Source organism: Schistocerca americana, chromosome 1 (assembly GCF_021461395.2).
Source record: "Schistocerca americana isolate TAMUIC-IGC-003095 chromosome 1, iqSchAmer2.1, whole genome shotgun sequence".
Taxonomy (NCBI): Eukaryota; Metazoa; Arthropoda; class Insecta; order Orthoptera; family Acrididae; genus Schistocerca; species Schistocerca americana.
Genome location: NC_060119.1, coordinates 1,128,080,305 through 1,128,086,505, shown reverse-complemented (window position 1 = coordinate 1,128,086,505; position 6,201 = coordinate 1,128,080,305).

The window sequence follows — 6,201 nt, the reverse complement described above, 5'->3', positions numbered from 1 at the left end:
CTTTTCATCCTATGTAGTTGTGTTTATCTTTATACTATATACCTCTTTACTTCTGTATGCACCCTCTTTGGTTTGAAACTGGCACAGTACTTACAGTTGAACATCTTTGGCTTCCTTCTGACAACCATGCCTCCATCCTTGATACCCTCCCTGTTTACCTTTCCCTGTTGCTTCATAATCTGGGTTGTGAGTAACTGAATCCACTTTCCCTTCTTCCCTTTTTTTCCCCTCTCTCATCCCTGACGAAGGAACAAAGTTCCGAAAGCTATGACAAATTTTCTGTTCTGTTTTGTGTACCTATCGGCTGTACTGAGCTGAGGTAAGTACTGGCCAGCCCCTCTATCTCTTTGTTAGTATTTGTTTCACATCTTTATATGAGATTTTCCATTAATCATTTAGATCTTCTTGAAAATTAATAAGACAAACTGTGAAAGAAAAACAGAAAATCACAAAAAAACATGGTTAAGAAGATATACATAATTTTTTTGTCTGGTATCAAGTTTGTGACTACTTTCCTTAAAAATTGAAATTTCTATTTTAAAAGAGCAATTACTTGTTATTTAATAGAGAGAAAATAAAAAACCACTGATGAAGCTGTAACTTCAATGAAATGTCTGCATAAAGAAAAGAAGTGTAATAGGAGGACTGGAGCAGGTGACGTGGTCGGGGTTGTAGGCCGTGGCTGGGTAGAAGAAGGTGGCTGTATTTTAGCAATCTTCCTCTTTAGTGTTGGTTCTTCCAATACATTTTCCGGTAGCTCAGCCCCACCGCTCGCATCGTGGTGGAGACATGCTGATGCACGCAGCCCGGGGAACGCGACGCTGTGCTCGGTCAGCAGTTGCGCAGGCGGTAGGAGGTTAACGGCACGAGGCCCGGCCCAGCCTACCTCCTGCAGACGCGGCAGCTCGTGATGACGCCGGGAGTCGCCGGTGCAGCAGCGGGCAACGCCCTCCACTGGCCGGTTCTCGGGAACAATGTCACTGATGACAATGATGTAACAGCGACCGAACGCCCTATCGGTCGAACCGAATGCTGTCGCCCACCTCTGATGCCCTTAAATAGTGCAGACCGCTGCTGAATCTGCTGGTTACGCGCCGCCGCCGTGTTTATTAGAAGGTTCTCGATGAGTCGGCTAACGCAACCACGCCACACGCGGCCGGTGGCTGTGTAATTCTGCTAATGCTGCGTTCTGGCTGTTGATGGCTGCCGCGCACATACACACATACCGACGATTGTTGCAAAACTGTGTCATCTGCATGACGCACCGGCCAGCCTTCATCCGCCGTCTGCTGTGAGACTGGCGCATCGCGCACTGAAACACACTAAATCACAATTTTGCACCATATTTCCTAACAATAACTCCTTGTCCTCTACAATTCCTCTCTCGTACGAAAAGAATTTGTCCCCGATTCAACCAAAAAGTCAAAATGACTACATTTCACTTAACAAACACCACAAAATGCGATTGATTCACTATTTACAATGTGTTCATTCACTTCTATCCTCAGTCTAATCGTTGTTCATAAACATTACTCAGTGTTCTGCTGCCGTGCCTCACAACTGTTCAGTGATTTTGTCTGGACCCTTAGGTTAAAGGTTGGAAGGGGCGGGATTTGGGCTACCTTCCTCTTGAGCCGATAGTACACTAATCCTACGACAAAGATAAAAATACAGGTGGTGGTGGTGGTGGTTGATCCAATAACTAGTAAGCATTGCTTATGCTCATTACAGTACTCATGCACTCATTGAAAAAGATGTTCCACAGTTATACGTCCATCCTGAGCTGCTAGCATCCAGTCTAAAGAGGCGAGCAAAGTCGGGTCTAATGTGCTATTCAGAAGATTGAGATATTCTTTTGTGGCGAATTGCACCAGTTGTTCGGGTACATAGATCAATGTGCGTGCTATGTTCATAATTGTAGCTCCAGTAATCATGGCTGGTAAACGGAAAGTTGGCCCTGAAATGTCGCACTGTGTGCCGTTAATTAACAGTCCCCGCCCCTGAAATTCTATTCTTTGCGTACTCCCTTGCTTACCCTGCTCGTAACAAACGCAAATAACGACTGTGTTTTCCATTACTGAAAATACCCAATATGCACCCACTTGCTGAAAAAACTGCACCGTGCCTGCTATAATTTCCTTAGGGCACTCTGCAACTGGTTCTTGAGAGCGGGATAGAGAACACTCACAAGATTTGGGAACAGTGTGTAACAATTTCGCGGAGCAGATGGTAACTGGACCTATTCGACAATGCAGCAAGTCTTGTGCAGTGAGGAACGCATGAGCTTGTCTGTTACGTGCCACTGACAGTATTTCCCGTACGGTTAATTGTACGAATTTCTGCAAAATTTCCCACTTCACTGGATACGTATGCAAGGCGTAACATTCAAATTTACAATCCTTACATGTTAATGGTGTTATGAGAGGAATTCTCAGCAGGGTACCCGTCCGCATACTGGTAACAGTGGCCATTTTGTAGTACAGAGATAAGTGTTCGTCTGTTAATGTCGTCAGTAGCTCCAGGGATGCAGGCAATTCCGATTGAACTTTCCGTAATTCTTCCCAAAGTTGTTCCAAAGATAACAGTACTGGGGTTAGGTGCCTGTGCATTGCGTGCAACAAAGCCTCCTGTAGTTCCGTGGCTTCTATGCGTGCTACCGTAATACCATCAGCAAGAAAACTGAGTAGCTTAGCGATTATCAGCTGCAAATAGATGTTATCCAACCGGTACTTGATTATACCCAAGTCGTGATTGGTTGTGTCGGCTGTGACCTTAATGTGGGACATCAAGGTCGCGGCCAAAGCTCGCAATTGGCGCATATTATTAACTACATCTTTCTCCAAACTTTCTAATTGGGTTGTGTGAAGATCTAGCATTCCCTGGTTGCTATTCACATTATCCTGCACCTGCTGTAGCGTTTCATTAATACTTTTAATATCTTCTGCGTTTCAGCAGTCCCAAAAACAGATTTTAGGGTACGGCCACCTGTGTCTAACCATCCTCTTTTCGTACGGACGTGCGGGATTAACCCAGCAATTTGCCACAACTGAGCTTGGAAGCGCGCAAAAGCTGATCGTAGTAGGTGATATTCGCCCTGTGTGTCATTAAACCTTGACTGATTAGCCATCATGGAATGAAGTTCATTAAATGTATCCTCTAATTTACAGATTTTGTCTTCAACCACCCAAATATTACAGTCCACTCTAAGGTCCATTGATGTCCGGACATAATTACGTCCGCTTGTCATGAGAATGAAACACCACTTGATATAGGAGGTACCTTCAAGGCTTCATCTAAGTTGCAACAGCAAAACAGAATAACTATACCGAGAGGTAATGCACACCCTTCCTCTTCCCTCTTCAGCGCAACCCATGACGCTGGAACTGGTGGTCTTATCAGAACGTCACGCCTTCTGAGAAACCAAAGAAAAACAACTCACATTAGCTCTTCCCTTTTACGCATGGCCTAAGAGCATAATAGGATATGTGATCGCTTCCACAATTACCCTGGTTCTCTTGTTTATCTACTCCTTTCTTATTCTTTTTCTTAGATTCATCTTTCTCTCCACTAGAAGTTACTGCAGACAACGAAGGAAGTTCCTCAAAATTCCCCTTGAAACGCGTAATTCGGCACACATGCACAATAGTAGGGCGAGTTGGAAGCTGTAATTTTACATTCACCGGCGATGTCATCTCGATCACCTGGAAAGGACCTTGATAAGGCATACAAATTTTTTCGTTTTGCCTTTTGGCACATACGGATTAGTCATCATCACCCATTGTCCTACGTGATATTTCGGCACCGCCAGATTGTTTTCAGCTTTGTGCATAAATCCTTAATAGCTGAAATATTGGTTCCTGGTGGGGTCTAGAGCAATTCAAACGGAGATGGCATATTCTGACCAAACAGTACTGCATACGGAGACAATCCTGTACTTTCATGCACTTTTGAGGTATACGTTGCGGGTACAAATGCCAATAGGGTATCTCAATTGTTGTGTTGCGAATTTACATAATAACTTAACATCTTAGGTACTGTACGATGAACTCTCTCGGTCCGGCCATTAGCAGGCGGGTGTAACGCGCTCGTTCTCAATTTCTTCACATGCAACAACTTGCATACCTGTTTCATCAAATTGAACATAAAGTTTGTCCCTTGATCTGTAATTATAGTTTCAGGTGTTCCGAATTTCAATATCCATTGATGTACCATGGCATGAGCCACTGTTTCGGCTTGCTGGACCGGAACAGCAGTCATAGACACACAGCACGAAAAATGATCTATTATTGTTAAAACATAGCAATTACCCGCTGGTGTTTGCACAAACGGTCCCAAGACGTCTACGCCAAGTAATTGGAGAGGTCTATCCGCTTCCAGTAGTCATTGCAACACAATTTTCTGATGACTCAATTCCGCCCGTTGAGCACACAGAATGCAATTTTTTACACACTGATCGACACCTTGCCTATGTATTGACCACCAACAACTCTGTGCTACCCTCCTTTCCGTTGCTCTTCGACCCAAATGACCAGAAAACATTGAATCATGTGCTTGCCTTAAAATTTCGCTTCGCAATATTTCTGGTACGACTATGCATGGACCGTTCCTAGTTTTACGGTACAATATCCCGTCTTCCACAACGAACTGTCACTGTGAGGTAAATCGTTGACAATCTGCGTCGGCGGTTTGTGCCTCCACCCATTCGTTCTCATTTATTCCTGTGCATTCAATGGCACATACTTTACGACTCAGACCATCCGCGTTTCCGTGCGATTTACCCGGTCGATGAATCACTTCAAAATCGTACTCACTAAGACGCAAAGCCCATTTAGTTAATCTACTCGTTGGGTCTTTAAGCCCTAACAACCACTTAAGTGCTGCATGGTCAGTAATCACCTTGAAACATCGTCCATACAAATAACACCGGAAATAGGTAATTCCGAAAATTAATGCCAATAACTCCTCCTCGGTTGTTGAGTAATTTTTTTCTGTATTGTTTAGCTGTCTGGAAGCATATGCTATCGGGTGTTCCTGCCCATCTATTTCCTGAGATAATACAATACCCAAAGCAAAATTGCTAGAGTCACAAGATAATATAAACTGTTTACTACAATCTGGAAAAGCCAAAACCGGACTATATGTTAACAAATTTTTTAACTTTTGAGAAGCCTCTTCACATTCTGCTTGTAATCCCTGTGACACAGTACTCGTTAAAGCCTGTGCTATGGTGAGTGAGTGGGATTCACCTTATGAGAAAGGATTTTCGTATAGTTATTGACCGCGTGTACCTGAATGGTGGCAAATCAGACTTACATCCACTCTGTAATAACAATGATCCGTCAAGTAAGTCCGAAATGCAATTACACGTCAGGATGGAGCAAGAGCAACCCAGAAGATGCTACCAATTTGATAATAATACGGTCGTCAGCCTAATTAGGCATTAACTGAGTTTCTTCCCTGTACAAGTTGGTATATATTCATGCAAAACAAGAAGTTGTAACACTGCATAATATAGTAGAATTTTAGAACCAGAAAATCTATTGAACTGATAGTTTCACGTTCTGTACTGATATGGAAAGCCATGAATACATAACACTACACTATATTGTATACTACAACACTTTATACTGTCTGTTAATCTGATTAAAATTGGGCATAGGTTAGCCTATAAATTGTACTTTCATGTCACACACACAAAATGTCAATTTTGACAAAGATAAAACACTGATAAATTTTGACTTTTATATTGACTTTAACTTTTGCTGGTCAAACCAATTTAGAACACTTTAGAATTCAAATGAATGAGGGGGGGGGGGGGGGGGGGGGGACCCTGAAACTGTTATGATCACTGTATTAAAAAAAATTGATTACTGAATTTCTTATTCATTCAAGATTTCCAGTATATAAGTTACTACTCTTTTCATCCTGTTTACTGCTCATTTAAATGCCTTTAAATCTGTCTCGAAATAATAAACTTCATTACTATATCAATACTAAAGTTATCTTTCGACTTCGTTAGACCTTCGCTATTCATTCACAAGTTCATTAACAAAACATTTCTTTAAACACCATTCTAAGATAGCTAGTTCTGCAAATAATTATTATTAACAAAATTTTCAATTTTCATTTTGGGACACTCAGATTGCACAATGTTTGGAAAGGACCCTGTCTAGGTTAGTTGTGAGGATAATTAAATGATGG